The sequence below is a fragment of the Rhinoderma darwinii genome (assembly GCF_050947455.1).
Source record: "Rhinoderma darwinii isolate aRhiDar2 chromosome 2 unlocalized genomic scaffold, aRhiDar2.hap1 SUPER_2_unloc_56, whole genome shotgun sequence".
In the NCBI taxonomy this organism is placed as follows: Eukaryota; Metazoa; Chordata; class Amphibia; order Anura; family Rhinodermatidae; genus Rhinoderma; species Rhinoderma darwinii.
Window position 1 is genome coordinate 912,023 of NW_027461725.1, and position 24,225 is coordinate 936,247.

General features: G+C 49.7%; 13 non-coding genes across 13 annotated transcripts; all 13 read right to left on the minus strand.

Moving 5' to 3' along the window:
* Nucleotides 1–473: 473 nt before the first annotated feature.
* LOC142680863 (U2 spliceosomal RNA) lies at nt 474–664 on the minus strand. The gene has a single exon (XR_012853274.1). It is a non-coding gene; the product is annotated as a U2 spliceosomal RNA (small nuclear RNA).
* Nucleotides 665–1,945: 1,281 nt separating this feature from the next.
* On the minus strand, nt 1,946–2,136 carry LOC142680874 (U2 spliceosomal RNA). Its single transcript, XR_012853282.1, has one exon. It is a non-coding gene; the product is annotated as a U2 spliceosomal RNA (small nuclear RNA).
* Nucleotides 2,137–3,261: 1,125 nt separating this feature from the next.
* On the minus strand, nt 3,262–3,452 carry LOC142680808 (U2 spliceosomal RNA). Its single transcript, XR_012853228.1, has one exon. It is a non-coding gene; the product is annotated as a U2 spliceosomal RNA (small nuclear RNA).
* Nucleotides 3,453–4,582: 1,130 nt separating this feature from the next.
* LOC142680639 (U2 spliceosomal RNA) lies at nt 4,583–4,773 on the minus strand. The gene has a single exon (XR_012853091.1). It is a non-coding gene; the product is annotated as a U2 spliceosomal RNA (small nuclear RNA).
* Nucleotides 4,774–12,748: 7,975 nt separating this feature from the next.
* On the minus strand, nt 12,749–12,939 carry LOC142680641 (U2 spliceosomal RNA). Its single transcript, XR_012853092.1, has one exon. It is a non-coding gene; the product is annotated as a U2 spliceosomal RNA (small nuclear RNA).
* A 1,141-nt stretch (nt 12,940–14,080) lies between these two features.
* On the minus strand, nt 14,081–14,271 carry LOC142680643 (U2 spliceosomal RNA). The gene has a single exon (XR_012853093.1). It is a non-coding gene; the product is annotated as a U2 spliceosomal RNA (small nuclear RNA).
* A 1,274-nt stretch (nt 14,272–15,545) lies between these two features.
* LOC142680644 (U2 spliceosomal RNA) lies at nt 15,546–15,736 on the minus strand. Its single transcript, XR_012853094.1, has one exon. It is a non-coding gene; the product is annotated as a U2 spliceosomal RNA (small nuclear RNA).
* Nucleotides 15,737–16,863: 1,127 nt separating this feature from the next.
* On the minus strand, nt 16,864–17,054 carry LOC142680645 (U2 spliceosomal RNA). The gene has a single exon (XR_012853095.1). It is a non-coding gene; the product is annotated as a U2 spliceosomal RNA (small nuclear RNA).
* Nucleotides 17,055–18,169: 1,115 nt separating this feature from the next.
* On the minus strand, nt 18,170–18,360 carry LOC142680646 (U2 spliceosomal RNA). The gene has a single exon (XR_012853096.1). It is a non-coding gene; the product is annotated as a U2 spliceosomal RNA (small nuclear RNA).
* A 1,127-nt stretch (nt 18,361–19,487) lies between these two features.
* LOC142680647 (U2 spliceosomal RNA) lies at nt 19,488–19,678 on the minus strand. Its single transcript, XR_012853097.1, has one exon. It is a non-coding gene; the product is annotated as a U2 spliceosomal RNA (small nuclear RNA).
* A 1,136-nt stretch (nt 19,679–20,814) lies between these two features.
* On the minus strand, nt 20,815–21,005 carry LOC142680847 (U2 spliceosomal RNA). Its single transcript, XR_012853261.1, has one exon. It is a non-coding gene; the product is annotated as a U2 spliceosomal RNA (small nuclear RNA).
* Nucleotides 21,006–22,134: 1,129 nt separating this feature from the next.
* Nucleotides 22,135–22,325, minus strand: LOC142680818 (U2 spliceosomal RNA). The gene has a single exon (XR_012853237.1). It is a non-coding gene; the product is annotated as a U2 spliceosomal RNA (small nuclear RNA).
* Nucleotides 22,326–23,446: 1,121 nt separating this feature from the next.
* On the minus strand, nt 23,447–23,637 carry LOC142680649 (U2 spliceosomal RNA). The gene has a single exon (XR_012853098.1). It is a non-coding gene; the product is annotated as a U2 spliceosomal RNA (small nuclear RNA).
* Nucleotides 23,638–24,225: the final 588 nt, after the last annotated feature.

Consider the following 24,225-nt stretch of genomic DNA (forward strand, 5'->3'; position numbering starts at 1 on the left):
CTTCTTGAAATGTAGGGACCACAGTACATTCCATCACATCCATCTAGTGTACACAGGTAGGTCCATTGTGACGGGCGGGCGGGCGGGCGGGCTGGCTGCTTTAATGGCTGTTTGCTGTTCCCCTACTCCACTCCACTATTTGACTATGGTGCTGCATCAATCAGTGGCTGGCTCAGGTGCAGCTCTTTAACCTACCTAGGAGGGAGGGCGGAGAGAAGACAAGGAAGGTGAATGAGCTGTTCCAATGTGAAATGCCGGAAACACAGAAACACAGACGACACAAAACAAGAGGTGGCAATGTATTAATTAATTGCATTTAATAAATTAGCTCATTATCACACATGACTGTACAAATGCATTGTCCAACAGGTGTTGAAATAATGGGATTAAAAGGGGAGATCTCATCCGAAAGACAAAAACAATGGCAAACACAAAAAGCACTTTTGGAATCTGATTTTAGTAAACACATAAGGAAAGGGTGCACCGGTCCTGGAAATACTGCAATACCAGGTCAATGCGTGGAGTGGACAGAGCAAGCTCTATTTCCATCTCCCTGTTCTAAAAATCCATTTAATATATGGTCCCCAGATAGGGGACGTATCAGATATTAAACTGATAAGAACAAATACTACACTTGATCTTAGCCAAAAGGCCGAGAAGCGATAACCCGAACGGGCCGCGCGTTGACCGAGCCTGCCCAATACTGCTGTTCACCCCTTGCAGCGATTCAGCCTACTCCTAGGCAATTCCATGGGGCCCTGCAGGCTCACACACACTCACAGCTACTAAGCGGGAGGTGAATAAAGGCCGGAGAGGAAGCAAGACAGGATTTGCTTCTTTTGCTTGCACCACAATGCAGTGCTGAAAGAGGAGGAATCAACATAAAAACGCCTTCCTGGCAACGCCCAAATGCCCTCCTGCCGTGCAAACACTGGCAGCAGGAGCAGCAGCAGCAGCAGCAGCAGCAGCAGTAAGTGCATGCCCACTGCCACCCCTTCTCCTTTCACACCTTGTATCAGCTTTAATCCAGTCCAGTGCTGCCTGCTGAGCAGCACTGACCAACACTGCCTGGGCCCAGGCTTTTATCTCTGAGGCCCCATTATGATGTCAGAAAGCTGGCTCTGGCTCCTGAGGTCTCCACTATGACACGTGCAAAGTTCCATCTGAACTTTATATAAGACGGTGCGGCTCAGTCAGTCACTCAGTGTTGCCTGAGAGGGCAACACTGCAACAGCCGGCCCCCAGGCTGTCTTTTTTTTGCACAGCTAGTTGCCTCCAGGAGGCCACAAGAGGGAGACAAGGGATTGCAAAATGGAAAATAGGCATCCACCAACTTTACAGACAACTTGTTCTCCTTGCTCCTACAACCTCCATCCTTGCACAGTTTGTTATTCTTCCAGGTAACATAGTAACAAATCCAAATTGCTGCTCTCTTTGTAGGCAAGCAAGGGTTTGTTGCAACTGCAATTCTTACTTCTTCTTGAAATGTAGGGACCACAGTACATTCCATCACATCCATCTAGTGTACACAGGTAGGTCCATTGTGACGGGCGGGCGGGCGGGCTGGCTGCTTTAATGGCTGTTTGCTGTTCCCCTACTCCACTCCACTATTTGACTATGGTGCTGCATCAATCAGTGGTTGGCTCAGGTGCAGCTCTTTAACCTACCTAGGAGGGAGGGCGGAGAGAAGACAAGGAAGGTGAATGAGCTGTTCCAATGTGAAATGCCGGAAACACAGAAACACAGACGACACAAAACAAGAGGTGGCAATGTATTAATTAATTGCATTTAATAAATTAGCTCATTATCACACATGACTGTACAAATGCATTGTCCAACAGGTGTTGAAATAATGGGATTAAAAGGGGAGATCCCATCCGAAAGACAAAAACAATGGCAAATACAAAAAGCACTTTTGGAATCTGATTTTAGTAAACACATAAGGAAAGGGTGCACCGGTCCTGGAAATACTGCAATACCAGGTCAAGGCGTGGAGTGGACAGAGCAAGCTCTATTTCCATCTCCCTGTTCTAAAAATCCATTTAATATATGGTCCCCAGATAGGGGACGTATCAGATATTAAACTGATAAGAACAGATACTACACTTGATCTTAGCCAAAAGGCCGAGAAGCGATAACCCGAACGTGCCGCGCGTTTTGCTTCTTTTGCTTGCACCACAATGCAGTGCTGAAAGAGGAGGAATCGACATAAAAACGCCTTCCTGGCAACGCCCAAATGCCCTCCTGCCGTGCAAACACTGGCAGCAGCAGCAGCAGCAGCAGCAGTAAGTGCATGCCCACTGCCACCCCTTCTCCTTTCACACCTTGTATCAGCTTTAATCCAGTCCAGTGCTGCCTGCTGAGCAGCACTGACCAACACTGCCTGGGCCCAGGCTTTTATCTCTGAGGCCCCATTATGATGTCAGAAAGCTGGCTCTGGCTCCTGAGGTCTCCACTATGACACGTGCAAAGTTCCGTCTGAACTTTATATAAGACGGTGCGGCTCAGTCAGTCACTCAGTGTTGCCTGAGAGGGCAACACTGCAACAGCCGGCCCCCAGGCTGTCTTTTTTTTGCACAGCTAGTTGCCTCCAGGAGGCCACAAGAGGGAGACAAGGGACTGCAAAATGGAAAATAGGCATCCACCAACTTTACAGACAACTTGTTCTCCTTGCTCCTACAACCTCCATCCTTGCACAGTTTGTTATTCTTCCAGGTAACATAGTAACAAATCCAAATTGCTGCTCTCTTTGTAGGCAAGCAAGGGTTTGTTGCAACTGCAATTCTTACTTCTTGAAATGTAGGGACCACAGTACATTCCATCACATCCATCTAGTGTACACAGGTAGGTCCATTGTGACGGGCGGGCGGGCGGGCGGGCTGGCTGCTTTAATGGCTGTTTGCTGTTCCCCTACTCCACTCCACTATTTGACTATGGTGCTGCATCAATCAGTGGCTGGCTCAGGTGCAGCTCTTTAACCTACCTAGGAGGGAGGGCGGAGAGAAGACAAGGAAGGTGAATGAGCTGTTCCAATGTGAAATGCCGGAAACACAGAAACACAGACGACACAAAACAAGAGGTGGCAATGTATTAATTAATTGCATTTAATAAATTAGCTCATTATCACACATGACTGTACAAATGCATTGTCCAACAGGTGTTGAAATAATGGGATTAAAAGGGGAGATCCCATCCGAAAGACAAAAACAATGGCAAACACAAAAAGCACTTTTGGAATCTGATTTTAGTAAACACATAAGGAAAGGGTGCACCGGTCCTGGATATACTGCAATACCAGGTCAATGCGTGGAGTGGACAGAGCAAGCTCTATTTCCATCTCCCTGTTCTAAAAATCCATTTAATATATGGTCCCCAGATAGGGGACGTATCAGATATTAAACTGATAAGAACAGATACTACACTTGATCTTAGCCAAAAGGCCGAGAAGCGATAACCCGAACGTGCCGCGCGTTTTGCTTCTTTTGCTTGCACCACAATGCAGTGCTGAAAGAGGAGGAATCGACATAAAAACGCCTTCCTGGCAACGCCCAAATGCCCTCCTGCCGTGCAAACACTGGCAGCAGCAGCAGCAGCAGCAGCAGTAAGTGCATGCCCACTGCCACCCCTTCTCCTTTCACACCTTGTATCAGCTTTAATCCAGTCCAGTGCTGCCTGCTGAGCAGCACTGACCAACACTGCCTGGGCCCAGGCTTTTATCTCTGAGGCCCCATTATGATGTCAGAAAGCTGGCTCTGGCTCCTGAGGTCTCCACTATGACACGTGCAAAGTTCCGTCTGAACTTTATATAAGACGGTGCGGCTCAGTCAGTCACTCAGTGTTGCCTGAGAGGGCAACACTGCAACAGCCGGCCCCCAGGCTGTCTTTTTTTTGCACAGCTAGTTGCCTCCAGGAGGCCACAAGAGGGAGACAAGGGACTGCAAAATGGAAAATAGGCATCCACCAACTTTACAGACAACTTGTTCTCCTTGCTCCTACAACCTCCATCCTTGCACAGTTTGTTATTCTTCCAGGTAACAGTAACAAATCCAAATTGCTGCTCTCTTTGTAGGCAAGCAAGGGTTTGTTGCAACTGCAATTCTTACTTCTTCTTGAAATGTAGGGACCACAGTACATTCCATCACATCCATCTAGTGTACACAGGTAGGTCCATTGTGACGGGCGGGCGGGCGGGCGGGCGGGCTGGCTGCTTTAATGGCTGTTTGCTGTTCCCCTACTCCACTCCACTATTTGACTATGGTGCTGCATCAATCAGTGGCTGGCTCAGGTGCAGCTCTTTAACCTACCTAGGAGGGAGGGCGGAGAGAAGACAAGGAAGGTGAATGAGCTGTTCCAATGTGAAATGCCGGAAACACAGAAACACAGACGACACAAAACAAGAGGTGGCAATGTATTAATTAATTGCATTTAATAAATTAGCTCATTATCACACATGACTGTACAAATGCATTGTCCAACAGGTGTTGAAATAATGGGATTAAAAGGGGAGATCCCATCCGAAAGACAAAAACAATGGCAAACACAAAAAGCACTTTTGGAATCTGATTTTAGTAAACACATAAGGAAAGGGTGCACCGGTCCTGGAAATACTGCAATACCAGGTCAATGCGTGGAGTGGACAGAGCAAGCTCTATTTCCATCTCCCTGTTCTAAAAATCCATTTAATATATGGTCCCCAGATAGGGGACGTATCAGATATTAAACTGATAAGAACAGATACTACACTTGATCTTAGCCAAAAGGCCGAGAAGCGATAACCCGAACGTGCCGCGCATTTTGCTTCTTTTGCTTGCACCACAATGCAGTGCTGAAAGAGGAGGAATCGACATAAAAACGCCTTCCTGGCAACGCCCAAATGCCCTCCTGCCGTGCAAACACTGGCAGCAGCAGCAGCAGCAGCAGTAAGTGCATGCCCACTGCCACCCCTTCTCCTTTCACACCTTGTATCAGCTTTAATCCAGTCCAGTGCTGCCTGCTGAGCAGCACTGACCAACACTGCCTGGGCCCAGGCTTTTATCTCTGAGGCCCCATTATGATGTCAGAAAGCTGGCTCTGGCTCCTGAGGTCTCCACTATGACACGTGCAAAGTTCCGTCTGAACTTTATATAAGACGGTGCGGCTCAGTCAGTCACTCAGTGTTGCCTGAGAGGGCAACACTGCAACAGCCGGCCCCCAGGCTGTCTTTTTTTTGCACAGCTAGTTGCCTCCAGGAGGCCACAAGAGGGAGACAAGGGACAGAAGAGGCTGGACGCAGCTGCAGGCTTGAGGGAAGCCGACATGACCGTCCTGGTAGGGAAAGGGTTAATGTTAAGAGGTGAGGGAAAGGTGAAGAAGCTGAAGGAGGGACGGGGAGGAGCTAGGGGGGACGGGGGGCCGTTACTGCGCTTCCCGCTGTTTCTCGGCATTGAGCCGGAAGCAGCGGGAGGAGTAGTACACAAGAAGCAAAGCTCCCCGTTGCCCGGCTTTTTAGTATGGCAGAGGCCCTGATTTTAGAGCGGCTGCGTGCCGCTGCTGTGCACCACGGTCCCGGATGGCTGGAGGAGACCGTGGCTGCATTAACGCGGATCCCGGACGCCGTTTCGCCACGTCGGGCACGGCGTTCGGGGTCTGTTGTAAGGGACAGGCTCCCCTCCCCCGGCCCCCCTACGAGCATGGCTATGGCGGCGGGGGGGGAGTCGGCAACAACCGCTCCTGCGCTGGGCAGGCAGAGAGCGGTAGCAGGGGTGACGGCGATGCAGGCTGTGTCGACCCGTCCCTCTCGGCGGTCCCGACCTCCAGAGCGCCTGAGTCCGGAGGTAGTCCCGCGGACACGGCGTCGCAGAGGGAGCCCGATCCCGGACGCTGCAGGCCAGGCAGCTGGGAGGACCGCCCCTTCCCAGGCCCTGCGTCCTGGCAGGAATCCCAGGCCGCGACGGGGTCCGGCGGTAAGCAGGGAGTCGCAGGCCGGGCTCCCTGTCACCCCTCCCCCATCAGATGGAAGATGTCAAGAGCAAGGTACGGCCGCCCCGCATGGTGATGTTCCGGCCAGGGGGCAGGCTTCGTCAGGATCGTCTAGACGGACGACTAGATCTGCAGCGACGTCGAGGCAACAGGTCCGGTCGGAAGTCTGGGTCCCGGCGGTCGGGCGGCAGGTTGCCGGCCCATCGGTCAGCGCGTCCTCATCCCCTTTCCGAAGAGGTCGTTGGGAGGGACAGTCGTCGGCGAGAGAAGAACTGGAGGAAGGTGAACTGGACGTCTATCGTCGAGGTCAGGATGGTCCGGCTGACGGGAACACAGCGCCTGTGCAGCCCGGTGAGTGTATAACTCCTTTATTGTCTTATCCAGCGATTTTTATGTCGGGTGTCGGCGGGGGGGCTGCTAGCATAGCATCGGGGGCCGGTAGTGGCGCGGGCGGACGCGACGGAGCGGGTTTGGCAGATTTAGTGGGTTGCTTACGGGAGCTGGTGGGGCGCCTGGATAGGGCCGCGGCGCCGGTAGTAACGGAAGTGTCCCCTGCGGTAGTTTGGGAAGGCTCCAGGGAAGTGGGATCGTTGCAGGCGCGTCCTGTGGTGGCGGTTAGAGAGGCGGTCGCGGTGTCGGTGCAGACTGAGGCACAGAAGGACGGCGATCGAGTGCGCATGGACGATCGTGCTCGGGGGGAGGTGTATGTTTGTTTTGAGGGTCCGTTGGGGGCGCATTTAAAGCAGGAGGTGCGTGATCGGATCTGGAAAGATGAATATGTTGAAATTTTTTCTCTCTTGCCGCTGGCTAAATTCAATTTGGATAAGGGCAAGCGGGATGAGAGTAAAAAGGACGAGGAGGAACGGCGGCGGTATAGGCTTATCCCGCAGACGTTCGTTAATTGGTCGCAGGCGTTCGCCATATTGGCTAGTGTGATAGGGGAAAAGGCGCCGGAAAATTGTTCGGCGTTATTTTGTTATTTTGATGCTATTGGGGAGGCTCATAGGGCGTATGGGGGTCAGGCGTGGCTGCGATATGATGAGCAATTCCGTCAGCGGAAGGCGGTTCGGCCGGCGATTCGGTGGGACCAGAAGGATATTGCTCTCTGGTTACGGGTTACGGTTCCGGTTAGGCAGCCCTTTCCCGGGAGCGGTGGCCAGGGAGGCCAGACTAGTCAGAGTGGACCAAGCGGCGGGGGAAAGGCGGGGTTTTGCTGGCAATTCAATGAAGGCCAGTGTAAGTTCGGGGCCACGTGCAAGTTCAAGCACGTGTGCTCCGAGTGTAATGGTGCATCACACGGGGCGGCAAAATGTCTGCGTAAAAAGAGGTCCGGGAACCAGCACGGGGCTGGTCAAGGGGGTGTCGCCGGTGAGGGTGGAAAGGATGGCCCCTTATCTAAATGAGTATCCGGATAGGGCGGCGGCTAAGTTGCTTTATGAAGGGTTTAGTGTTGGTTTTGTTATTCCTCCGCCTCCTTATGAGGTTCCGGTTACGCGGAGAAATTTAAAATCGGCTTACGTGCATGCGGAAGTCGTGTCGGAAAAGTTGTTAAAAGAAGTTTCGTTGGGGCGCATGTCGGGGCCATTTGTGGAGTCGCCGGTGAAAGATTTAGTTGTGTCCCCTTTGGGTATTGTCCCTAAACGCGAGCCCGGAAAGTTTCGTTTGATTCAACATTTATCGTATCCCAAAGGTTCGTCGGTAAACGACGGGATTGATCACGAGTTGTGTTCCGTAGTTTATACCTCATTCGATAAGGCGGTGGGGTTAGTGCGGGCTGCGGGTCCGGGGGCGCTGCTAGCAAAAACCGACATCGAGGCGGCGTTCAGGTTGTTGCCGGTGCATCCAGAAAGCCAACGGCTGTTGGGCTGTTTTTGGAATGGGGCCTTTTACGTGGATCGGTGCCTTCCGATGGGGTGTTCTCTTTCTTGTGCATACTTCGAGGCGTTTAGTAGCTTCGTGGAGTGGGTAACGAGGGGAGTATCCGGGGTCGATTCGTTGATCCATTACTTAGATGATTTTTTGTGCGTTGGCCCGGGGGGTTCGCCGGTTTGCGGTAACTTGCTTCATGCCCTGCAGAAGGTGGCGAGGGATTTTGGGATCCCTTTGGCGCCGGAAAAAACGGAGGGCCCGGTAGCGACGATTTGTTTCTTGGGAATCGAAATTGACTCGGTGGCAATGGAGTGTCGGCTCCCGGCGGATAAGCTGGGTGCTTTGAGGCTGGAGGTGCGACGGGCTTGTAGAAGGAAGAAAATGTCGTTGAGGGAGCTTCAGTCGCTGCTGGGGAAGTTGAATTTCGCCTGCCGGATTATGCCGATGGGGAGGGTGTTTGGTAGAAGGTTGGCGGCGGCAACGGCGGGAGTGCGGGCGCCGCATCATTTTGTGAGGCTCAAGGAGGAGCACCGAGCTGATCTTCAGGTTTGGGATGACTTCTTGGGCCAGTACAATGGTCGCTCGCTATGGATGGCCCCAGCGCAGGATACGAGTGATCTGAATATTTTCACGGATGCGGCTGGGGCGGGTGGCTTTGGAGCTTACGGGGGAGGTCCGTGGTGCGCAGGTCAATGGCCGGCTAGCTGGGTGTCCAGTGGATTGACGCGGAATCTGGCCCTGCTCGAGCTGTTTCCCATCGTGGTGGCGGCTACCATTTGGGGGGACAGGCTCAGGGATAAGAAGGTCCGTTTTTACTGCGACAACATGGGTGTGGTGCTTGCCATTAATAACATCACGGCGTCCTCTCCTCCGGTAGTTCAATTGTTGCGACATTTAGTGTTGGTGTGTTTGTCGCTGAACGCGTGGGTGGTGGCGGTGCATGTCCCGGGTGTACGGAATTGTGTTGCTGATGCTCTTTCTCGCTCGCAGTGGGACCGGTTTCGGCAATTGGCTCCGGGAGCGGAACGTATTGGTTTGGCGTGTCCGGATCATCTATGGGATCTGGTATCGGTCCCGTAGAGCAGCTGTTACAAAGGTCTTTGGCGGGCACGACGTGGAGGGCTTATGCTGCTTGTTGGAGGCAGTGGGAGGAGTGGGTAAGAGAGTTGGGTGATGTCAATACGGATAGAGACAGGTTGGTGGCACTTTTGTATTGGTTAGGGGATGCCTGGGAGGCGGGGTTTTCAGTAGCGAAGGTGAACCGGTTTATATCCGCGGTGGCGTTTGGGCTTAAGTTGCGGGGCTTGCGGGATGTATCGAAGGAATTTCTGGTATCGCAGGCTTTGAAGGGGTTGCGCAGAGGTAGGGTGGAGGCGGATAGTAGAAGGCCGGTGTCGTTTGCTTTGCTGGGCTTGTTGGGTGGTTCATTGGCATCGGTATGTCGTTCTTCAGATGAAATGGATTTGTTTCGGTTGGCTTTCTCGTTGGCGTTCTTCGGAGCATTTAGAATAGGTGAGTTGGTGTCGCCAAGTACTAAACAGGCAGGGGGGCTGAGATCTGGGGAGGTGAGCCTTTTTGCAGATCGGTTGGAGGTATGGTTGCGTAGATCAAAAACTGACCAATTAGGGAAGGGAAAACTGATAGTTTTGTTCGCTCTCCCGGGGTCGGTCATGTGCCCAGTAGAGTGCATGCGTGGTTTTACAAAAAACAGGGGGTCTCCAGATTTGCCTTTGTTATGTCATGTGGACGGGTCGTTCTTGTCCAGGTTTCAGTTTGGAGCTGTTTTTAAAAAATGTTTGACGGCGGTTGGGGTTGCGGCAGGCTCATATTCATCTCATTCCTTCCGGATTGGCGCAGCAACGGAAGCAGGGCGCTGGGGGTTGGATGATGAGGGGGTGAGGCGTATTGGTCGTTGGGAGTCTAAAAGGTTTAAGTCCTATGTCCGCCCCCATATGTTGTAATTTTGTTGTTTATGCTTGCAAATGTATATGGTGGTGCCTAACTGTGTTTTCCGTTTCAGATTCGCCTCCTTGTCTGGTGTGGTTGATGGGTCATTCGTACGTGCACTGGGGGGCTTTGAGGGCGGACGTCCGCCCGGATGGTCGCCAGTTGCGCATTCCGCGACAGGATGCGGTTGTGCATTGGCTGGGGTTTAGAGGTATGTCGTGGAACAGGGTGTTGGCGGAATTCCAGACATATGTGCGGCTTGATAGGGTTCCGGAGGTTTTAGTGTTGCACGTGGGTGGGAATGACTTAGGAGTCCGCCCTTTTCGTGAGTTGGTGCGGGATATCAAACATGATTTGTTGTGTTTGTGGGTATCTTATCCCAAGTTGGTGGTAGTGTGGTCGGACATAGTCCCAAGGAAGCATTGGCGGTTAGCTAGATCGGTGGAGAGAGTCAATAAGGCTCGGATAAAAGTTAACCGGGCGGTGTCCCGTTTTGTGGCAAAGAACGGGGGCATTTGCGTGAGGCATAGGGATTTGGAGTCAGGATTGGGGAATTTCTGGAGGAGTGACGGGGTTCATCTGACCGAGGTTGGCATTGATATTTGGAGCTTGGCTATAGCAGAAGGCATAGAAAGGGCGGTGGTGGTGTGGAGGAACTCACAGGCTTAAGGTGGTCAAGGCCTGTTTCGCGGTGGCGGGGGGAGTCCTTGAGGCCAGTCAGTACAAAATGGTGGGGGGGTCGCATCGGGGGTATGCGTCCCCCAAAAAAGGTACATGGTTGAAGACTTCATCGGGTGTTATCCCTTTGAAGTGGTCTTCTGGTAGAAGGTATGTCACTTGAAGGCTTCATCGGGTGTTATCCCTTTGAAGTGGACTTCTAGTGGGCGGTATATCACTTGAGGGCTTCAACGGGTGTTATCCCCTTGAAGTGGACTTCTAGTGGGTGGAGCCATCTGCAGAGGTGAACGGTGCTTCCGAGCTGGTTTACGGCTGGAGGTAATTAGTGGTTTGCAGATGGCTAATTCGGTGTGTTCTTGAAAGGAACATCTGAAGGGGCTTCAAGGACTTCCTCTGCTCGGGTTAATGTTAACGTTTAATGGTTATTTATGATTCTGACCCATGTTGGGTCATGTGAATTATTAGGAGGAATTCTCCGGTGGATTCCTAACTAGTTATCCGAATGTTTCGGATTTAAATTGTTTTTATAAAACTGTGAAATTAATAAACGGCTGCTGTGGCCATTTCACATCCAACCTCGGTGTCATGTGTCGTTACTAAATGGGGGTGGGGGATAGTATGGTTTAAGGTTAACACACGACTCTACCTAGGCAGGTCAAGAAGAGGCTGGACGCAGCTGCAGGCTTGAGGGAAGCCGACATGACCGTCCTGGTAGGGAAAGGGTTAATGTTAAGAGGTGAGGGAAAGGTGAAGAAGCTGAAGGAGGGACGGGGAGGAGCTAGGGGGGACGGGGGGGCCGTTACTGCGCTTCCCGCTGTTTCTCGGCATTGAGCCGGAAGCAGCGGGAGGAGTAGTACACAAGAAGCAAGGCTCCCACCCTCCCACCCTTGTTTTGTTACTCCTTAGGTCTTCTGTACGTCCGTATATGAGCGTTGTGTTTTATTTTGTGTGTTTATTTAACATGTTTTTCTTTTTTCCGGAGTAGGTTCTGTTGTCATGGCAGCTGGCGGGGGGAGTCCTTGAGGCCAGTCAGTACAAAATGGTGGGGGGGTCGCATCGGGGGTATGCGTCCCCCAAAAAAGGTACATGGTTGAAGACTTCATCGGGTGTTATCCCTTTGAAGTGGTCTTCTGGTAGAAGGTATGTCACTTGAAGGCTTCATCGGGTGTTATCCCTTTGAAGTGGACTTCTAGTGGGCGGTATATCACTTGAGGGCTTCAACGGGTGTTATCCCCTTGAAGTGGACTTCTAGTGGGTGGAGCCATCTGCAGAGGTGAACGGTGCTTCCGAGCTGGTTTACGGCTGGAGGTAATTAGTGGTTTGCAGATGGCTAATTCGGTGTGTTCTTGAAAGGAACATCTGAAGGGGCTTCAAGGACTTCCTCTGCTCGGGTTAATGTTAACGTTTAATGGTTATTTATGATTCTGACCCATGTTGGGTCATGTGAATTATTAGGAGGAATTCTCCGGTGGATTCCTAACTAGTTATCCGAATGTTTCGGATTTAAATTGTTTTTATAAAACTGTGAAATTAATAAACGGCTGCTGTGGCCATTTCACATCCAACCTCGGTGTCATGTGTCGTTACTAAATGGGGGTGGGGGATAGTATGGTTTAAGGTTAACACACGACTCTACCTAGGCAGGTCATGCAAAATGGAAAATAGGCATCCACCAACTTTACAGACAACTTGTTCTCCTTGCTCCTACAACCTCCATCCTTGCACAGTTTGTTATTCTTCCAGGTAACATAGTAACAAATCCAAATTGCTGCTCTCTTTGTAGGCAAGCAAGGGTTTGTTGCAACTGCAATTCTTACTTCTTCTTGAAATGTAGGGACCACAGTACATTCCATCACATCCATCTAGTGTACACAGGTAGGTCCATTGTGACGGGCGGGCGGGCGGGCGGGCTGGCTGGCTGCTTTAATGGCTGTTTGCTGTTCCCCTACTCCACTCCACTATTTGACTATGGTGCTGCATCAATCAGTGGCTGGCTCAGGTGCAGCTCTTTAACCTACCTAGGAGGGAGGGCGGAGAGAAGACAAGGAAGGTGAATGAGCTGTTCCAATGTGAAATGCCGGAAACACAGAAACACAGACGACACAAAACAAGAGGTGGCAATGTATTAATTAATTGCATTTAATAAATTAGCTCATTATCACACATGACTGTACAAATGCATTGTCCAACAGGTGTTGAAATAATGGGATTAAAAGGGGAGATCCCATCCGAAAGACAAAAACAATGGCAAACACAAAAAGCACTTTTGGAATCTGATTTTAGTAAACACATAAGGAAAGGGTGCACCGGTCCTGGAAATACTGCAATACCAGGTCAATGCGTGGAGTGGACAGAGCAAGCTCTATTTCCATCTCCCTGTTCTAAAAATCCATTTAATATATGGTCCCCAGATAGGGGACGTATCAGATATTAAACTGATAAGAACAGATACTACACTTGATCTTAGCCAAAAGGCCGAGAAGCGATAACCCGAACGTGCCGCGCGTTTTGCTTCTTTTGCTTGCACCACAATGCAGTGCTGAAAGAGGAGGAATCGACATAAAAACGACTTCCTGGCAACGCCCAAATGCCCTCCTGCCGTGCAAACACTGGCAGCAGCAGCAGCAGCAGCAGCAGCAGCAGCAGTAAGTGCATGCCCACTGCCACCCCTTCTCCTTTCACACCTTGTATCAGCTTTAATCCAGTCCAGTGCTGCCTGCTGAGCAGCACTGACCAACACTGCCTGGGCCCAGGCTTTTATCTCTGAGGCCCCATTATGATGTCAGAAAGCTGGCTCTGGCTCCTGAGGTCTCCACTATGACACGTGCAAAGTTCCGTCTGAACTTTATATAAGACGGTACGGCTCAGTCAGTCACTCAGTGTTGCCTGAGAGGGCAACACTGCAACAGCCGGCCCCCAGGCTGTCTTTTTTTTGCACAGCTAGTTGCCTCCAGGAGGCCACAAGAGGGAGACAAGGGACTGCAAAATGGAAAATAGGCATCCACCAACTTTACAGACAACTTGTTCTCCTTGCTCCTACAACCTCCATCCTTGCACAGTTTGTTATTCTTCCAGGTAACATAGTAACAAATCCAAATTGCTGCTCTCTTTGTAGGCAAGCAAGGGTTTGTTGCAACTGCAATTCTTACTTCTTCTTGAAATGTAGGGACCACAGTACATTCCATCACATCCATCTAGTGTACACAGGTAGGTCCATTGTGACGGGCGGGCGGGCGGGCGGGCGGGCTGGCTGCTTTAATGGCTGTTTGCTGTTCCCCTACTCCACTCCACTATTTGACTATGGTGCTGCATCAATCAGTGGCTGGCTCAGGTGCAGCTCTTTAACCTACCTAGGAGGGAGGGCGGAGAGAAGACAAGGAAGGTGAATGAGCTGTTCCAATGTGAAATGCCGGAAACACAGAAACACAGACGACACAAAACAAGAGGTGGCAATGTATTAATTAATTGCATTTAATAAATTAGCTCATTATCACACATGACTGTACAAATGCATTGTCCAACAGGTGTTGAAATAATGGGATTAAAAGGGGAGATCCCATCCGAAAGACAAAAACAATGGCAAACACAAAAAGCACTTTTGGAATCTGATTTTAGTAAACACATAAGGAAAGGGTGCACCGGTCCTGGAAATACTGCAATACCAGGTCAATGCGTGGAGTGGACAGAGCAAGCTCTATTTCCATCTCCCTGTTCTAAAAATCCATTTAATATATGGTCCCCAGATAGGGGACGTATCAGATATTAAACTGATAAGAACAGATACTACACTTGATCTTAGCCAAAAGGCCGAGAAGCGATAACCCGAACGGGCCGCACGTTGACCGAGCCTGCCCAATACTGCTGTTCACCCCTTGCAGCGATTCAGCCTACTCCTAGGCAATTCCATGGGGCCCTGCAGGCTCACACACACTCACAGCTACTAAGCGGGAGGTGAATAAAGGCCGGAGAGGAAGCAAGACAGGATTTGCTTCTTTTGCTTGCACCACAATGCAGTGCTGAAAGAGGAGGAATCGACATAAAAACGCCTTCCTGGCAACGCCCAAATGCCCTCCTGCCGTGCAAACACTGGCAGCAGGAGCAGCAGCAGCAGCAGCAGCAGCAGTAAGTGCATGCCCACTGCCACCCCTTCTCCTTTCACACCTTGTATCAGCTTTAATCCAGTCCAGTGCTGCCTGCTGAGCAGCACTGACCAACACTGCCAGGGCCCAGGCTTTTATCTCTGAGGCCCCATTATGATGTCAGAAAGCTGGCTCTGGCTCCTGAGGTCTCCACTATGACACGTGCAAAGTTCCGTCTGAACTTTATATAAGACGGTGCGGCTCAGTCAGTCACTCAGTGTTGCCTGAGAGGGCAACACTGCAACAGCCGGCCCCCAGGCTGTCTTTTTTTTGCACAGCTAGTTGCCTCCAGGAGGCCACAAGAGGGAGACAAGGGACTGCAAAATGGAAAATAGGCATCCACCAACTTTACAGACAACTTGTTCTCCTTGCTCCTACAACCTCCATCCTTGCACAGTTTGTTATTCTTCCAGGTAACATAGTAACAAATCCAAATTGCTGCTCTCTTTGTAGGCAAGCAAGGGTTTATTGCAACTGCAATTCTTACTTCTTCTTGAAATGTAGGGACCACAGTACATTCCATCACATCCATCTAGTGTACACAGGTAGGTCCATTGTGACGGGCGGGCGGGCTGGCTGCTTTAATGGCTGTTTGCTGTTCCCCTACTCCACTCCACTATTTGACTATGGTGCTGCATCAATCAGTGGCTGGCTCAGGTGCAGCTCTTTAACCTACCTAGGAGGGAGGGCGGAGAGAAGACAAGGAAGGTGAATGAGCTGTTCCAATGTGAAATGCCGGAAACACAGAAACACAGACGACACAAAACAAGAGGTGGCAATGTATTAATTAATTGCATTTAATAAATTAGCTCATTATCACACATGACTGTACAAATGCATTGTCCAACAGGTGTTGAAATAATGGGATTAAAAGGGGAGATCCCATCCGAAAGACAAAAACAATAGCAAACACAAAAAGCACTTTTGGAATCTGATTTTAGTAAACACATAAGGAAAGGGTGCACCGGTCCTGGAAATACTGCAATACCAGGTCAATGCGTGGAGTGGACAGAGCAAGCTCTATTTCCATCTCCCTGTTCTAAAAATCCATTTAATATATGGTCCCCAGATAGGGGACGTATCAGATATTAAACTGATAAGAACAGATACTACACTTGATCTTAGCCAAAAGGCCGAGAAGCGATAACCCGAATGTGCCGCGCGTTTTGCTTCTTTTGCTTGCACCACAATGCAGTGCTGAAAGAGGAGGAATCGACATAAAAACGCCTTCCTGGCAACGCCCAAATGCCCTCCTGCCGTGCAAACACTGGCAGCAGCAGCAGCAGCAGCAGCAGCAGTAAGTGCATGCCCACTGCCACCCCTTCTCCTTTCACACCTTGTATCAGCTTTAATCCAGTCCAGTGCTGCCTGCTGAGCAGCACTAACCAACACTGCCTGGGCCCAGGCTTTTATCTCTGAGGCCCCATTATGATGTCAGAAAGCTGGCTCTGGCTCCTGAGGTCTCCACTATGACACGTGCAAAGTTCCGTCTGAACTTTATATAAGACGGTGCGGCTCAGTCAGTCACTCAGTGTTGCCTGAGAGGGCAACACTGCAACAGCCGGCCCCCAGGCTGTCTTTTTTTTGCACAGCTAGTTGCCTCCAGGAGGCCACAAGAGGGAGACAAGGGACTGCAAAATGGAAAATAGGCATCCACCAACTTTACAGACAACTTGTTCTCCTTGCTCCTACAACTTCCATCCTTGCACAGTTTGTTATTCTTCCAGGTAACATAGTAACAAATCCAAATTGCTGCTCTCTTTGTAGGCAAGCAAGGGTTTGTTGCAACTGCAATTCTTACTTCTTCTTGAAATGTAGGGACCACAGTACATTCCATCACATCCATCTAGTGTACACAGGTAGGTCCATTGTGACGGGCGGGCGGACGGGCTGGCTGCTTTAATGGCTGTTTGCTGTTCCCCTACTCCACTCCACTATTTCACTATGGTGCTGCATCAATCAGTGGCTGGCTCAGGTGCAGCTCTTTAACCTACCTAGGAGGGAGGGCGGAGAGAAGACAAGGAAGGTGAATGAGCTGTTCCAATGTGAAATGCCGGAAACACAGAAACACAGACGACACAAAACAAGAGGTGGCAATGTATTAATTAATTGCATTTAATAAATTAGCTCATTATCACACATGACTGTACAAATGCATTGTCCAACAGGTGTTGAAATAATGGGATTAAAAGGGGAGATCCCATCCGAAAGACAAAAACAATGGCAAACACAAAAAGCACTTTTGGAATCTGATTTTAGTAAACACATAAGGAAAGGGTGCACCGGTCCTGGAAATACTGCAATACCAGGTCAATGCGTGGAGTGGACAGAGCAAGCTCTATTTCCATCTCCCTGTTCTAAAAATCCATTTAATATATGGTCCCCAGATAGGGGACGTATCAGATATTAAACTGATAAGAACAGATACTACACTTGATCTTAGCCAAAAGGCCGAGAAGCGATAACCCGAATGTGCCGCGCGTTTTGCTTCTTTTGCTTGCACCACAATGCAGTGCTGAAAGAGGAGGAATCGACATAAAAATGCCTTCCTGGCAACGCCCAAATGCCCTCCTGCCGTGCAAACACTGGCAGCAGCAGCAGCAGTAAGTGCATGCCCACTGCCACCCCTTCTCCTTTCACACCTTGTATCAGCTTTAATCCAGTCCAGTGCTGCCTGCTGAGCAGCACTAACCAACACTGCCTGGGCCCAGGCTTTTATCTCTGAGGCCCCATTATGATGTCAGAAAGCTGGCTCTGGCTCCTGAGGTCTCCACTATGACACGTGCAAAGTTCCGTCTGAACTTTATATAAGACGGTGCGGCTCAGTCAGTCACTCAGTGTTGCCTGAGAGGGCAACACTGCAACAGCCGGCCCCCAGGCTGTCTTTTTTTTGCACAGCTAGTTGCCTCCAGGAGGCCACAAGAGGGAGACAAGGGACTGCAAAATGGAAAATAGGCATCCACCAACTTTACAGACAACTTGTTCTCCTTGCTCCTACAACCTCCATCCTTGCACAGTTTGTTATTCTTCCAGGTAACATAGTAACAAATCCAAATTGCTGCTCTCTTTGTAGGCAAGCAAGGGTTTGTTGCAACTGCAATTCTTACTTCTTCTTGAAATGTAGGGACCACAGTACATTCCATCACATCCATCTAGTGTACACAGGTAGGTCCATTGTGACGGGCGGGCGGGCGGGCTGGCTGCTTTAATGGCTGTTTGCTGTTCCCCTACTCCACTCCACTATTTGACTATGGTGCTGCATCAATCAGTGGCTGGCTCAGGTGCAGCTCTTTAACCTACCTAGGAGGGAGGGCGGAGAGAAGACAAGGAAGGTGAATGAGCTGTTCCAATGTGAAATGCCGGAAACACAGAAACACAGACGACACAAAACAAGAGGTGGCAATGTATTAATTAATTGCATTTAATAAATTAGCTCATTATCACACATGACTGTACAAATGCATTGTCCAACAGGTGTTGAAATAATGGGATTAAAAGGGGAGATCCCATCTGAAAGACAAAAACAATGGCAAACACAAAAAGCACTTTTGGAATCTGATTTTAGTAAACACATAAGGAAAGGGTGCACCGGTCCTGGAAATACTGCAATACCAGGTCAATGCGTGGAGTGGACAGAGCAAGCTCTATTTCCATCTCCCTGTTCTAAAAATCCATTTAATATATGGTCCCCAGATAGGGGACGTATCAGATATTAAACTGATAAGAACAGATACTACACTTGATCTTAGCCAAAAGGCCGAGAAGCGATAACCCGAACGTGCCGCGCGTTTTGCTTCTTTTGCTTGCACCACAATGCAGTGCTGAAAGAGGAGGAATCGACATAAAAACGCCTTCCTGGCAACGCCCAAATGCCCTCCTGCCGTGCAAACACTGGCAGCAGCAGCAGCAGCAGCAGCAGCAGTAAGTGCATGCCCACTGCCACCCCTTCTCCTTTCACACCTTGTATCAGCTTTAATCCAGTCCAGTGCTGCCTGCTGAGCAGCACTAACCAACACTGCCTGGGCCCAGGCTTTTATCTCTGAGGCCCCATTATGATGTCAGAAAGCTGGCTCTGGCTCCTGAGGTCTCCACTATGACACGTGCAAAGTTCCGTCTGAACTTTATATAAGACGGTGCGGCTCAGTCAGTCACTCAGTGTTGCCTGAGAGGGCAACACTGCAACAGCCGGCCCCCAGGCTGTCTTTTTTTTGCACAGCTAGTTGCCTCCAGGAGGCCACAAGAGGGAGACAAGGGACTGCAAAATGGAAAATAGGCATCCACCAACTTTACAGACAACTTGTTCTCCTTGCTCCTACAACTTCCATCCTTGCACAGTTTGTTATTCTTCCAGGTAACATAGTAACAAATCCAAATTGCTGCTCTCTTTGTAGGCAAGCAAGGGTTTGTTGCAACTGCAATTCTTACTTCTTCTTGAAATGTAGGGACCACAGTACATTCCATCACATCCATCTAGTGTACACAGGTAGGTCCATTGTGACGGGCGGGCGGACGGGCTGGCTGCTTTAATGGCTGTTTGCTGTTCCCCTACTCCACTCCACTATTTCACTATGGTGCTGCATCAATCAGTGGCTGGCTCAGGTGCAGCTCTTTAACCTACCTAGGAGGGAGGGCGGAGAGAAGACAAGGAAGGTGAATGAGCTGTTCCAATGTGAAATGCCGGAAACACAGAAACACAGACGACACAAAACAAGAGGTGGCAATGTATTAATTAATTGCATTTAATAAATTAGCTCATTATCACACATGACTGTACAAATGCATTGTCCAACAGGTGTTGAAATAATGGGATTAAAAGGGGAGATCCCATCCGAAAGACAAAAACAATGGCAAACACAAAAAGCACTTTTGGAATCTGATTTTAGTAAACACATAAGGAAAGGGTGCACCGGTCCTGGAAATACTGCAATACCAGGTCAATGCGTGGAGTGGACAGAGCAAGCTCTATTTCCATCTCCCTGTTCTAAAAATCCATTTAATATATGGTCCCCAGATAGGGGACGTATCAGATATTAAACTGATAAGAACAGATACTACACTTGATCTTAGCCAAAAGGCCGAGAAGCGATAACCCGAATGTGCCGCGCGTTTTGCTTCTTTTGCTTGCACCACAATGCAGTGCTGAAAGAGGAGGAATCGACATAAAAACGCCTTCCTGGCAACGCCCAAATGCCCTCCTGCCGTGCAAACACTGGCAGCAGCAGCAGCAGCAGCAGCAGTAAGTGCATGCCCACTGCCACCCCTTCTCCTTTCACACCTTGTATCAGCTTTAATCCAGTCCAGTGCTGCCTGCTGAGCAGCACTGACCAACACTGCCTGGGCCCAGGCTTTTATCTCTGAGGCCCCATTATGATGTCAGAAAGCTGGCTCTGGCTCCTGAGGTCTCCACTATGACACGTGCAAAGTTCCGTCTGAACTTTATATAAGACGGTGCGGCTCAGTCAGTCACTCAGTGTTGCCTGAGAGGGCAACACTGCAACAGCCGGCCCCCAGGCTGTCTTTTTTTTGCACAGCTAGTTGCCTCCAGGAGGCCACAAGAGGGAGACAAGGGACTGCAAAATGGAAAATAGGCATCCACCAACTTTACAGACAACTTGTTCTCCTTGCTCCTACAACCTCCATCCTTGCACAGTTTGTTATTCTTCCAGGTAACATAGTAACAAATCCAAATTGCTGCTCTCTTTGTAGGCAAGCAAGGGTTTGTTGCAACTGCAATTCTTACTTCTTCTTGAAATGTAGGGACCACAGTACATTCCATCACATCCATCTATTGTACACAGGTAGGTCCATTGTGACGGGCGGGCGGGCGGGCGGGCGGGCGGCCTGGCTGCTTTAATGGCTGTTTGCTGTTCCCCTACTCCACTCCACTATTTGACTATGGTGCTGCATCAATCAGTGGCTGGCCCAGGTGCAGCTCTTTAACCTACCTAGGAGGGAGGGCGGAGAGAAGACAAGGAAGGTGAATGAGCTGTTCCAATGTGAAATGCCGGAAACACAGAAACACAGACGACACAAAACAAGAGGTGGCAATGTATTAATTAATTGCATTTAATAAATTAGCTCATTATCACACATGACTGTACAAATGCATTGTCCAACAGGTGTTGAAATAATGGGATTAAAAGGGGAGATCCCATCCGAAAGACAAAAACAATGGCAAACACAAAAAGCACTTTTGGAATCTGATTTTAGTAAACACATAAGGAAAGGGTGCACCGGTCCTGGAAATACTGCAATACCAGGTCAATGCGTGGAGTGGACAGAGCAAGCTCTATTTCCATCTCCCTGTTCTAAAAATCCATTTAATATATGGTCCCCAGATAGGAGACGTATCAGATATTAAACTGATAAGAACAGATACTACACTTGATCTTAGCCAAAAGGCCGAGAAGCGATAACCCGAACGTGCCGCGCGTTTTGCTTCTTTTGCTTGCACCACAATGCAGTGCTGAAAGAGGAGGAATCGACATAAAAACGCCTTCCTGGCAACGCCCAAATGCCCTCCTGCCGTGCAAACACTGGCAGCAGCAGCAGCAGCAGCAGTAAGTGCATGCCCACTGCCACCCCTTCTTCTTTCACACCTTGTATCAGCTTTAATCCAGTCCAGTGCTGCCTGCTGAGCAGCACTGACCAACACTGCCTGGGCCCAGGCTTTTATCTCTGAGGCCCCATTATGATGTCAGAAAGCTGGCTCTGGCTCCTGAGGTCTCCACTATGACACGTGCAAAGTTCCGTCTGAACTTTATATAAGACGGTGCGGCTCAGTCAGTCACTCAGTGTTGCCTGAGAGGGCAACACTGCAACAGCCGGCCCCCAGGCTGTCTTTTTTTTGCACAGCTAGTTGCCTCCAGGAGGCCACAAGAGGGAGACAAGGGACTGCAAAATGGAAAATAGGCATCCACCAACTTTACAGACAACTTGTTCTCCTTGCTCCTACAACCTCCATCCTTGCACAGTTTGTTATTCTTCCAGGTAACATAGTAACAAATCCAAATTGCTGCTCTCTTTGTAGGCAAGCAAGGGTTTGTTGCAACTGCAATTCTTACTTCTTCTTGAAATGTAGGGACCACAGTACATTCCATCACATCCATCTAGTGTACACAGGTAGGTCCATTGTGACGGGCGGGCGGGCGGGCGGGCGGGCTGGCTGCTTTAATGGCTGTTTGCTGTTCCCCTACTCCACTCCACTATTTGACTATGGTGCTGCATCAATCAGTGGCTGGCTCAGGTGCAGCTCTTTAACCTACCTAGGAGGGAGGGCGGAGAGAAGACAAGGAAGGTGAATGAGCTGTTCCAATGTGAAATGCCGGAAACACAGAAACACAGACGACACAAAACAAGAGGTGGCAATGTATTCATTAATTGCATTTAATAAATTAGCTCATTATCACACATGACTGTACAAATGCATTGTCCAACAGGTGTTGAAATAATGGGATTAAAAGGGGAGATCCCATCCGAAAGACAAAAACAATGGCAAACACAAAAAGCACTTTTGGAATCTGATTTTAGTAAACACATAAGGAAAGGGTGCACCGGTCCTGGAAATACTGCAATACCAGGTCAATGCGTGGAGTGGCAAGAGCAAGCTCTATTTCCATCTCCCTGTTCTAAAAATCCATTTAATATATGGTCCCCAGATAGGGGACGTATCAGATATTAAACTGATAAGAACAGATACTACACTTGATCTTAGCCAAAAGGCCGAGAAGCGATAACCCGAACGTGCCGCGCGTTTTGCTTCTTTTGCTTGCACCACAATGCAGTGCTGAAAGAGGAGGAATCGACATAAAAACGCCTTCCTGGCAATGCCCAAATGCCCTCCTGCCGTACAAACACTGGCAGCAGCAGCAGCAGCAGCAGTAAGTGCATGCCCACTGCCACCCCTTCTCCTTTCACACCTTGTATCAGCTTTAATCCAGTCCAGTGCTGCCTGCTGAGCAGCACTGACCAACACTGCCTGGGCCCAGGCTTTTATCTCTGAGGCCCCATTATGATGTCAGAAAGCTGGCTCTGGCTCCTGAGGTCTCCACTATGACACGTGCAAAGTTCCGTCTGAACTTTATATAAGACGGTGCGGCTCAGTCAGTCACTCAGTGTTGCCTGAGAGGGCAACACTGCAACAGCCGGCCCCCAGGCTGTTTTTTTTTTGCACAGCTAGTTGCCTCCAGGAGGCCACAAGAGGGAGACAAGGGACTGCAAAATGGAAAATAGGCATCCACCAACTTTACAGACAACTTGTTCTCCTTGCTCCTACAACCTCCATCCTTGCACAGTTTGTTATTCTTCCAGGTAACATAGTAACAAATCCAAATTGCTGCTCTCTTTGTAGGCAAGCAAGGGTTTGTTGCAACTGCAATTCTTACTTCTTCTTGAAATGTAGGGACCACAGTACATTCCATCACATCCATCTAGTGTACACAGGTAGGTCCATTGTGACGGGCGGGCGGGCGGGCTGGCTGCTTTAATGGCTGTTTGCTGTTCCCCTACTCCACTCCACTATTTGACTATGGTGCTGCATCAATCAGTGGCTGGCTCAGGTGCAGCTCTTTAACCTACCTAGGAGGGAGGGCGGAGAGAAGACAAGGAAGGTGAATGAGCTGTTCCAATGTGAAATGCCGGAAACACAGAAACACAGACGACACAAAACAAGAGGTGGCAATGTATTAATTAATTGCATTTAATAAATTAGCTCATTATCACACATGACTGTACAAATGCATTGTCCAACAGGTGTTGAAATAATGGGATTAAAAGGGGAGATCCCATCCGAAAGACAAAAACAATGGCAAACACAAAAAGCACTTTTGAAATCTGATTTTAGTAAACACATAAGGAAAGGGTGCACCGGTCCTGGAAATACTGCAATACCAGGTCAATGCGTGGAGTGGACAGAGCAAGCTCTATTTCCATCTCCCTGTTCTAAAAATCCATTTAATATATGGTCCCCAGATAGGGGACGTATCAGATATTAAACTGATAAGAACAGATACTACACTTGATCTTAGCCAAAAGGCCGAGAAGCGATAACCCGAACGGGCCGCACGTTGACCGAGCCTGCCCAATACTGCTGTTCACCCCTTGCAGCGATTCAGCCTACTCCTAGGCAATTCCATGGGGCCCTGCAGGCTCACACACACTCACAGCTACTAAGCGGGAGGTGAATAAAGGCCGGAGAGGAAGCAAGACAGGATTTGCTTCTTTTGCTTGCACCACAATGCAGTGCTGAAAGAGGAGGAATCGACATAAAAATGCCTTCCTGGCAACGCCCAAATGCCCTCCTGCCGTGCAAACACTGGCAGCAGCAGCAGCAGCAGCAGCAGCAGTAAGTGCATGCCCACTGCCACCCCTTCTCCTTTCACACCTTGTATCAGCTTTAATCCAGTCCAGTGCTGCCTGCTGAGCAGCACTGACCAACACTGCCTGGGCCCAGGCTTTTATCTCTGAGGCCCCATTATGATGTCAGAAAGCTGGCTCTGGCTCCTGAGGTCTCCACTATGACACGTGCAAAGTTCCGTCTGAACTTTATATAAGACGGTGCGGCTCAGTCAGTCACTCAGTGTTGCCTGAGAGGGCAACACTGCAACAGCCGGCCCCCAGGCTGTCTTTTTTTTGC